We start from the raw sequence: 11,058 nt of genomic DNA on the forward strand, positions 1-11,058 counted from the left end.
GCGTCTGGACGTGCGCAGAGTGCAGTCTCTTCTGGCCTCCCAGGCGCGCCCGCCTCTCTGAAGGTTCAGCTCTCCCTCCCACGGGATTTGGGTGCAGAGAACTGTTTATCCGGTCTGTTTCCTTCAGGTTCCGGCGGTGTCTCAGGCGCAGGGGTCCTGTCGCTCCTGGGCCCTCCCCTACGGGAACCCAGAGGCCTTATACAGTTGCCTCTTGGGCCAGGGATGTGGGCAGGGGTGGGCAGTGTTGGTGGTCTCCTCCGCTCTGCAGCCTCAGGTGTGCCCACCTGACCAGGCGGTGAGGTCTCTCTCCCACGGGCTTTGGGAGCAGAGAGCTGCTGCGGGCCGGGATCCGCGGGTCTTCACTTAGACTTCTAATCTGGAGTGAATTACAATCCAGAAATGAAAGACACAGGCTTTTGATCCAGATCTTGAGGAACGGTGGCCAAGAAAAGCTTAGGCCCAGGCATGGTGGTACACACCTTTAATCTCAGGAGACAAAGCCTAACACATCTCTGAGGTCAAGGCCAGCCTGGGACAGAGCAAGTTCTAGGTGAAGAAAAGCTTAAGTCAAGGCATGGTAATGCATGCCTTTAATCCCAGCATTCAGGAGACAGAGCCATGCAGACCTCTGAGTTCAAGATCAATCTACAGAGCGAGTTCCAGGACAGCCAAGCTTAGGCAGTGAGGGAGTTAAAAACATAAAGCTGGCAACAAAATAAGGGGGGAGGAGCATGTTCCAGCCCTAGCAAGCAGCAAAACACAGCAGCTTCAGCCAGCCATGTGTCTATGGCTTTTAGAGTCAAGAATTGATGGGACTACTAGGACAACTGATGCTGGCTAGCTGGAGCTAAGAAATTAGTGGTGATTAAGAAAGCAGGGGTTGAGGATTTAGCTCAGTGGTAGAGAGCTTGCCTAGCAAGTGCAAGGCCCTGGGTTTGGTCCTCAGCTCCGGAAAAAAACAAAACAAAAACAGAGAGAGAGAACAGCATCACTGAGGTGAAATCTTCTGGGAAGTGTCTTCTGAGAGCACAAAAAAGAAGCTGTGTTCCAGAGATAGCCAAGGTTGTGCCTTATGCTGCAGCTGGACTTGGCAATGTGTTAGAGTCACCCAGGTGATACTGGTTTTGAAGGTGTGACGGGGTCATGGAGAGCAGCTGAGGTTTGGCAGTGTGAGAGGCCATGGAAGGCCATTGGTGAAGGTGCAGCCTCAGTTGCAGTTGATGGTCCAGGACTGAAGGGGTCATGTAAAGGAGTTGAGGTGTGGCACCATGAAGAGAGCCTGTGAGAGGCTATTGGTGAAGCCTCGTTGCAGCAGAAGACCCCGAGTATTCAAGATGTCCATTCTATAGGATGATCACCAAGAACAGCAGCAGCAGTGGAGCAGGGTCAGCCGGAGCCTACAGTGCTACAGAGAGCAGAGCTGGAGAAGTGACCACAAGCCCTTTGGAGGAGCCCACAAGATCACGTGTGGTTCCCAGACATTGAAACAAGAAGCTGTGAAATTGAATTTGACTCAGAGACCCCAAGATATTGAAGATGCCAGAACCATGGTATACCTGCTGAGGAAAGCTGCTAACAGAGAGAGGAACCTGCTAACAAGATCTGAAGATCGCGTTGACATCAGACGTGGAGACGCAGGATCTGGAGTTTGTCCAATTGGTTCCCTTATCTTGCTTTAGAGATTACAGTTAAGTGACTGGATGAATCTCAGAGGAGACTTTGAACTTTGGACTTTTAACATTGTTGAGACCACTATAAACTATGGGAACTTTTGAAGTTAAACCAAATGTATTTTTGTATTATGCTATATTTAGGTATGCCTCCCACCCACCCCCCATAGACTCATATGTTTGAACAAGCCTATGGGGGAAGAGAGTGGGATGTGGTGATTCGAATATGTTTGGTCCAGGGACTGACACTGTTTGGAGGTGTGGCCCTGTTGGAAGAGGTGTGGCCTTGTTAGATTAGGTATGTCACTGGAGCATGGCCTTTAAGACCCTCATCCTAGCTGCCTGGAAGCCAGTCTTCTGTCTGCCTTCAAATGAAGATATAGAACTCTCAGCTCCTCTAGCCCATGTCTGCCTGGATGCTGCCATGGTCCCCACCCTGATGATAACGGACTGAACCTCTGAACGTGTAAGCCAGCCCCAGTTAAATGTTGTCTTTTATAAGAGTTGCCTTGGTCATGGTGTCTGTTCACAGCAGTAAAACCCTAACCAAGACAGTGCTGAAGGAGGGAAGCCTGTTCAGGACACTAGAAGGCTGGGAGGGTCTTGGTTCTCAGAGGGCTCTCTGACTTGATCAAGAGTCTTCAGAGAAAGGAGGGGATACGGGTAATCACATTGGCCTATCATTTTCACCATCCACCCCACACTTGAGGGTTTGAAAGATGGCCTTGGGGAGCTAGTGTGGAGTTTGGTACAGTTGCCTGGCTATGCTGTTGGAGGTCTAGTTTGGATCCTTCCAGGTCTGGTGAAAGTTGCTTTGGAAATACACAGGACACACGATGGGCGAACTTGGGGGAGACTTTGGATTTATCTTAAGCCGCATTTAGTCATCGTTGGTAGATATTAATGATCAAAGCTAGAGACTGCTTGCAGGACCTCCAGTACTACATTCATTATACAGATGGGAAAATGAAAGCCCAGAGAAAATTACTCCACCCAAATACAGGTTGCTTCCTACTAGAGCCACACTGCTCTCAAGCGGCTTGATAACAGAGATCCCATGCACTGACTGGGCTACCACCAACTTCTGGTATCCCCCCATTTCTGTGGCTGCCTAACATAGCTGCATAAAGAAACCCTTCCAGAAAGCTGTACTACCCCCCCACAAATTATTAGTATGACTTACCCATAGCCCAGGCTTCCAGAGATGAGGCCCAAAACCTGACATGATTTATAACTTCCTGCAAAGCCCCTACATTGCTTTCATGGGAAGGAGGGAGAACTTTAGACATCGATGATTAATTCATTAAATTAAAAATATCTTCGACCTCCCCACAGTTCAGACAAGTAGTGATTCATCCCCAAAACACAATAATCATCTTCAAATCTGCTTATTAGTCCAGCTTGGTACTCCCGTGACTTCTTACTTAAGAACATGTTCATGCTGTGGAAACCTTGGCAATGAGAGACTTTTCCCAAAGAAAATGGCCCTTTGTGTGTTATGGATACAAATGGAGTGTGGGTTTGTGGATGTGGGTGTATACACCTGCGTGTGGAGGCCAGAGGTCAGCTTCAGGGTCATTCCTGAGGAGCCACCCACCTTACTATTTTTGACACAGAGTGTTTTACTGGCCTGGAGCTCACCAAGTAGCCTAGGCAGACTGGCTGGCCATCCAGAGAAGCCCAGGAACCACCTACCTTTCTCCTCCTCCTGCCTTCCTGGGATTCCAAACATGCACCACCACATCTTGCCTTTTCATGTGGGTTCCATGGTTGGAATTCAGGTCTCTGTGTTTGTGTGTCAAGGCACTCTACCAACTGGGCTATCCCCCCAGACCCTCGTGTTCTCAGATGAAGATCTGACAAATGTAAAAGAAAATATCTTTGTCTGGTGTAGCTTAGTTTCACAGTATCTTTTCAGTGTGCAGAAGATGAAGGATGGGGGCTAGGAGTTGGGATAAGCATGACCTAGGATATGAGCGGTCGTGTCTTTACCATGCTACTAAAATTGGGCATCTTCGTTTTGCTCTGACAAGATTCTATGTGGGTGCTTCACAACCTAGGGTTCTCCTCAGGACAGCCTGTTCTGGTCGACTCTGCAGGGCTGGCCAACGCTTGTGACTGCAGGAATCAGGGCTGGGTGGGTGCAGGCCAGCTGCTCACTCAGAGCCTGGGCGAACGGTGCATAGGGTCATAGGAGAACTGCTTGGTTTTATAGGCAGGCACTGAGGGCCCTCCCAACTGAACTGTGAGGGTTTTGAACTCTGCACACTAGTTTTATCCTCAGCAAATGCTGAGTGTTTCATGCAAGACCGTGTCCTTGGCAAAGCTGCCTGCTGCCCCTGCTGCCCCTGCTGCCTAGCTTCACCTTCCAGACTGCACCTCTGGATAGAATGGGAGCTGAGAAGACCAAGGGTCTGCCTCTACCCAGGTGCCCAGGATAGCCCACTGGGTACACACACACACACACACACACACACACACACACACACACACAGGCACGCATGCACGCACACACACACACGCACACTGCTGATAAATGACCACATGGTGCTCTCACTCCACCCCAACTACTTTGGGGAGACACTGAGGAGAACTGACCCACTGGCTCATAAAGGGTCATGGCAATTTACTGTTCCCATGATCCAAATACCCAAATACAACTCATAGCCCCATTGTGTCTTGTAGTCCATACATGGGAGCACTGTAGTCCAGCCAGCCTATCTCTGAGCCTCATTGGCTACACATCCCTCCCGCTCATCCCAGCCCAGTTTCCCAGAGTTGCCCTCTTGACTTCCTGGCATGTACTTGTTCTATTTATTGAGAAGTACTCTTTCCCCCACCCCCTTACTTACTATACATCTCCCAGCCATTCATTCCACAAATCAGCACACTTTGGTGTGCCACATCCCCCGTAGGGGCGTGGTCATGGGCAAAAGTGCTAAGGAAGACGTTTCTTAAAGAACAGAAAGACTAAGGAGACTCAGAGGAAACATGATTTCATAAGATGTCAGGAGAAAGAGAGTGGAGTGTTGGTGAAAGGTGGTGGGGAGGTCAAAGGTGACCCCAAATGTTCTGGCAAGGGAAGTCTGCCCTTTACAAGGGGAGGACAGGCCATAAACTCAGTAGGCCATGACCAATGTGTGGTGTCCACAGACAGACACCCTGTGCAGTAAAGATGGACACCTAACTTTGCTTTAAGGGTAAGGTCCGAGCTGGAGGGAGCATTTCAGATGTGTCAGGACACAGGTGTCAAATCTGTGGATGGTTGGGCCACCAGAGGGTGGAGACCTGCATTCAGGGCCAGGGCTGTGAGAAAAAGTCAGCTGAGCAGGTGGGAGGCCAGTGGGAACGAGGAGGGAAGCCCAGGGCCAGGCAGAGACTGCAAGTTAACAGAGATCACTGGTGCAGTCAGGCCAGGGCAAGGATTAGGGCTGCTGAGGTCAGGCCAGCATGTGGAAGCCACTGTGACCCAGAGAAGAGCAGTTCCCACTGGATGGCTGGGTCCCTGTGGCCAGAACTTAGGGGAAACTGAGGGATGAAGTAGGGGGAAGGGGGCTAGGGATAGGGAAGGAGGTCAGAGCGAAGAGCAGCCTGCTTTCAAGTCACTTTATCTTCTTTAATCTGGGAAAGAATGAACAGATTTATGAGCTGAAGGGAGAAAAGTCCCTAGAAGTAGAAGCAGGTGAGGAGGAGCGAGTGGTGTTATCCTGGGAGGGCAGGATCCAGGGCTTGGACTAAGCAGAGCGAACAGGACAGCAATCTTGAAACCCAGCAGTGCTGTGCGGAAAGGGAACAAGAATGACCAGGAAGTGGGATTCCCACCCCACTTCCAGTCCAGTGACAGGAAAAGAAGGTTTAATTAAGCACAGACCCATGATCTCAGCTATTCGGGAACTGAGGCAGGGGGATCACAAAGATCTGCCTGAACTACAGAGTGCATTCAAGGGGAAGCTGAGTAACAGTGACACCCTATCTCAAAAAAATTAAAAATTAAGGGGCTGGGGATTAGCTCAGTGGTAGAGCGCTTACCTAGGAAGCGCAAGGCCCTGGGTTCGGTCCCCAGCTCCGAAAAAAAGAACCAAAAAAAAAAAAATTAAAAATTAAAAGACCAAGGTCAAAGGAACAGCACTTACTGAGCTTCACACATGCACTGAGTGAGTGGATGGATGGATGGATGGATGGATGGATGGATGGATGGATGGATGATGGATGGATGGATGGATGGATGGATGGATGGATGGATGGATGGATGGATAGACGGACTGATTAAAGAGTAAGGGGCTGCCCCTAGGAAGCTGCAAGAGAAGCAGTGTCCTCAGGAGAAAGCCAGGTCTCCAGGGGAGGGAGACAAACAGGTAAAGGAGAGTCACTGGAGGGGAGGACCCATCAGGACAACATGACATGATGTCATTCATTACAGGACAAAGCACAAGAGAAGAGGCTGGTGAGCCCCACTCAGCAGTCTGAGGCAGACTGAGGAGGAAGGGGCACTAGATGTGGGGCAACATGTCCCCTCTTCAGTTCTTCTCAGTTCCCACCAAGGAGAGTTGTCATGTCCTTAAGGAGACCTCCAGATGGGCAGAGGCTGTGTGTGTGTGTGTGTGTGCGCACATGTGTATATAGGTGTGTGTGTTCATGTGTGTGTGTAGGTGTGTGGGTGTGTTCATGCATGTGTGTGTAGGGATGTGTGTACGTGTGTGTGTAAGTGTATGTATGGGGGTGTGTACAAGGTGTGTGTGTAGATGTGTGTGTGTGCGTGCATGCATGTGTGTGTAGGGGTGTTTGTACATGTGTGTGTATGGGGGTGTGTATTAGATGTATGTGTGTGTGTGTGTGTGTGTGTGTGTGTCCATCCCTACCCTACCTCCAACCCCCACCCCTGCCTATGGAAAGTTTAGAGCCTTGAATTTAGGCTTGTATTTTTTTGAGTGACTCATCCTATACCCTTGACTTTCCGTGTCTTTCTGTTCTAGAACACTATTTCAGTTTAAATTTAGTCCCAAATTGGCCTGAGAAAGCTCCTACCTCAGAGCAGTGCACACAGGCACTGGGAGGTGGGGGCAAGGAACGGGGTGAGGATTGTGCGTGATCAGATGTTACCTGCTCAAGTGTGAAAACTACTCAGTCTACAGCACATGCCCGTCAGAAATGAGGCCACTGTGGGAGCCAGTCCTGTTCCCTGGTTGAGCTCGGCACCAATAAACAGACAAGTACCACAGACACCTTGAGGTTGAGTCTCTCCTGTAGGAGGAGGGGACAGTAAAGCCTAAGAGGCGCTGCTCTCCAGGCCTCCTCCGGGAGTGACCGTCACACCTACAACTCCTTTCCCACACAGAAAGCTCCATCACCAAAGGAACCAAGACTAGTACTGCCGTGAGCATCATGCCTGAGGCCCGGCTGGTCCTTCATAGATGTCAGCTACCCAATATTGAATTGACAGAGCCTTGTAAAATCAATCAAGGTCTCTAGTCAGGTACTAGGCTCAGAGAAGAGGACCCCCCCCCCAATATTGCAATTGCTCCATGATATCTTGGTTGAGCAAAATGACAGGAACCATGTCAGTTCTCAGTTTCCTTAGCCATGCACTGATTTTTTTTCCTTTCTAGATAAACTTAGCATTATTTCTTGTCAAGCCCCAACAGGTCCATCTTAATTGGAATTAGATATAGTCTGTGGGTTAATTTGTCAGGTCTTGTTTGTGACTATGGAAAATCTCCCTAATCAATGGCTTCCCTCTCATTATTACCTTTTCTTATGCTGTCACTAAGATTTTACAGTTCTCATCACTTGGGTCGAGGCTATTGTCTGTCTGCTCTATTCTGATCTATAAATACGCTGTTAACTGTGGATGTTTGGTACTGGCTTTGGATTGTCCTGCAATCTTAACCATCTTTTTTAGCTTGTGGCTTGGGTTGCTGCTAGCGAAAACATCACTTTTCTCTGTTATATGGTTGGAATCTCTTTTAATTTTTTATTAGATATATTTCTTACATTTCAAATGCTATTCCCTTTCCCAGTTTCCTGTCCATAAGCCCCTATCTCCTCCCCCTCCCCCATACGGGTATTCCCCCCATACATCCTCCTTACTGCCCCCCCCCATATTCCTTTGCACTGGGGTTCCAACCTTGGCAGGACCAAGGGCTTCCCCTCCCACAAGGCTATTCTCTGCTAAATATGCAGTTGGAGCCCAGGGTCAGTCCATGTATAGTCTTTGGGTAGTGGCTTAGTCCCTGGAAGCTCTGGTTGGTTGGCATTGTTGTTCTTATGAGGTGGCAAGCCCCTTCAGATCTTTCATCTTAAATGTCCCTCTGAGGGACTAGAGGGATGGCTCAGCAGTTAAGAGTATCTGCCTAAGGACCAAGGTTCTGGAACCCACAGCAGGGGGCACCTGATGTCCTCTTCTGGTGTCTAAGGCTACTACATGTACATGGTGCACAGACAGACATATTTAAATGAATATGAAGTTAAATCTTTTTCCTTTTAAATGTTCCCCATGAGTATTTTAAAATTTTGGTCCTAGGTTTTGGGTGTTATTCTGGAGGCTGGAGAGCCCTTAGGAGGTGAGGTTTGGGTCGTGGAAACAGGTCACTATGTGTAAGGCTCTGAAGTTGATACTCACTTCAACCAAACACATTCTCTGCTGCCCGGTGGGTCACAATACAAAGAGCCTCAGTTACACTAGAGTGAGAGCTCCCCCCATCACCATGGTGAGCTGAAGTGTCCTTCAGTTGTTTCTGCTGGGTGTTTGGTCACAGGGATAGACATGACATCATCCTTTAATGTCTACGCCTACATGCCTTACCTCCCTTGACTATACCTCTGGAGCATCAGAGTTAACATTACTTCCTGTACTTTCTCCTTTTTCATTTTCCTGAAAGGAATGGTGTTGGCCCTTCTTTTTGTATACATATTCTTCATTGTGGGAAGACAGTATCATTTGTTCCTATTTTACTGGGTCTCCCATAGTCACACACCAAGAAAAGGAGTTTAGCAACACACACACACACACACACACACACACACACACACACACACACACACACAAAGGCTCTTTCAGTGTCTAGTAAGAAAATCAAATGATTTCTTTTTGGCCACCTTTGACTTTGGGTTCATTGTAGATATCCTAATAGACACAGAAACATACCTACTTAGAGGCCTCTGGCATGTTCTGGGTGACTTCATGTTCATATATGCGTATGGGTGCACACATTCCTCAGCATGTGTATAGAGGAGAACCGTAGGGGTACACCCACCTTGCTTGAGGCAGGCCTCTTGTCACCAATGCTGCCCATGAGCATCTAGGGGTTCTCCTGTCCCTACCTCCCATCTTGCCTCAAGAGAGATGGGATTATAGATGCTGCTAAGTCCAGTTTTCCACACGAATTCTTCGGATCTGAACTCAAGTCCTCACATTTGCACTACAAATACTTTGTCTATTGAGCCATTTCTCTAGCCCAGTGCATTCTTGAAATGCCTGCTAGACATTAGCAAATGTATTTATGAGCCTAGTTTACATAGGGCTGTGGTGGTTTGGATAAAAACAACACCCATAGGCTCAGGTATTTCATTACTTGGTCGGGGTTGGTGGACTGTTTGGGAAGAATAAGGAAGTAAGGTCTTGTTGGAAGATAGATGTCACTGGGGGTGAGCTTTGGGATTTCAAAAGCCCATGCCAGGCCCAGTTAGATCTCTCACCTCTACTTCAAACTCTTATGTAAGATGTATGCTCTAAGCTCCTCCTCCAAGCCCACAACCGTCTGCCTTGCTACAGTGCTCCCCACTGTGACCATAGACTCAACTTCATCCCAGCAATACAAACGTCACTAAGCCAAGGACCAAGTGAGAGAGACAGTCTGTCTATATATATATATATATTTTTTTTAATGATCCATTTCATTGAGGGCTTTGTTTTTATTACCCATAACTTAATACGGCATTCTCACTCAAGCCCCTCTGTGTTCTTTTTCTCATTTTCAATTTATCAAATGTGCTATTCCTATAGCTAGGCAGCTCCAAGATTCACTCATCTGTCTCTTGGCTTTTCCATTCCACTTCTACCTCTGTTGATTCATCTACTTCCTGTAGGTTTGCTTCGTAGGTAGAGCGCTTATAAGAGCCCAAGCTCACTAATACCCTGGTTTGTTCTAGAACCTTCTCAAACCATCCATTGGCCTCAGTGCTCTGGGCCTCTATAGCCTCCTTACTCAAATGCTGTGCCTCTTGGACCCCCATTTCTCTCTCTGCCCAATATAACGTGTGAGGAAGGTTTGTCCTTTCCTATATGAACCAAGTGGGTCAAAGAAAAGCTTACGTCTGTGTTCTTAAAAGCAATCCTTGCCCACATCTCAACTGGTCCCACTCACCTCCTCCATCCTTAACGGTTGATCTGGGACAGAATCATCCTTGATGCTGCTATATCCTGGGGCTCTATCCCCAGAACTTGGAGCAAAGAGAACCAGGGGGAAAGATGGTAGAGACATCTTGCTCTTGGGAGTCCCTAAGCTTAGTTTGGATTTCCCCTCTTCCCTCCCAGAAGTCAGCCAGGGCAAGCCTTGGACCTAGAGCTGGGTTTTTAAGAGTGTCTATGGCAACTGCAGATCCACTGCTCCTAATGACTCGAGTCTTTGTCCTCTGTCCGGTGAGCATGGACCACCAGAGTGCTACCTTACTCAGACTCCATCGTCAGTGCCATTGGCTCCGCCTACATAAGCATCAGGTAGTCTCTGCTAGCCCAGAGAAGAGTCTCATCTCACATACCAGGATTCCTCCTTGCAATAGACAAAGGAACTTCCAGAGAGTGCTAATAAAACATAGTTATCCACTTCAAGAGAAATCTATCCCCCACCAAAAAAGAAAAGTGTGATTTGTTTAAAGCTCATTTGTTTACATACACTCTCAAACCCTGTTTTATAGTATATAGAGTAAAATGTATTAATAATCATGAACCCTCATGAATGTGAGAAATGATGTTTTTATTTTCAGGGGCAGGAGGAAGGACTCCCCCCACCCCCAAAATCTCCACTTCTCCAAGATCCTTCCCCATGGCCTGCCCTTGTAAGGGGCAGTGCACTGTGGAAATGTGCTGGAGTCTTGCCTACCTGTGTTCATCTAGCCAGTTCATTTCAGCCAAGCTGAAACTCATCCACCAGGGGCCAGAGCCGAGTCGCTCCCCAGTCAAGGAGGACGCATCCTTCTTTCATGCAGGTTCCAGAGCTTAGGGAGTGAAGGGATAAAAATGACCCACTGGAAAATCCATGGGCTTCCCCAGAGCTGTGATGTAATTAGCAGCCCTGCCAGTCAGTGCCCATAAGTGCTTCGTGAAGCATTTCCTGAAAGAAATTAAGGCCCTGTCCAATGGCTTTCCGATAACAGGAATAATACATCTGAA

At 48.2% G+C, this 11,058-nt stretch overlaps 1 protein-coding gene across 6 annotated transcripts in view; it reads left to right on the forward strand.

Moving 5' to 3' along the window:
- Fstl4 (follistatin-like 4) overlaps positions 1-11,058 on the forward strand; it is a 433,118-nt gene that overhangs the window by 393,020 nt on the left and 29,040 nt on the right.

Source organism: Rattus norvegicus, chromosome 10 (genome assembly GCF_036323735.1).
Source record: "Rattus norvegicus strain BN/NHsdMcwi chromosome 10, GRCr8, whole genome shotgun sequence".
Classification (NCBI taxonomy): domain Eukaryota; kingdom Metazoa; phylum Chordata; class Mammalia; order Rodentia; family Muridae; genus Rattus; species Rattus norvegicus.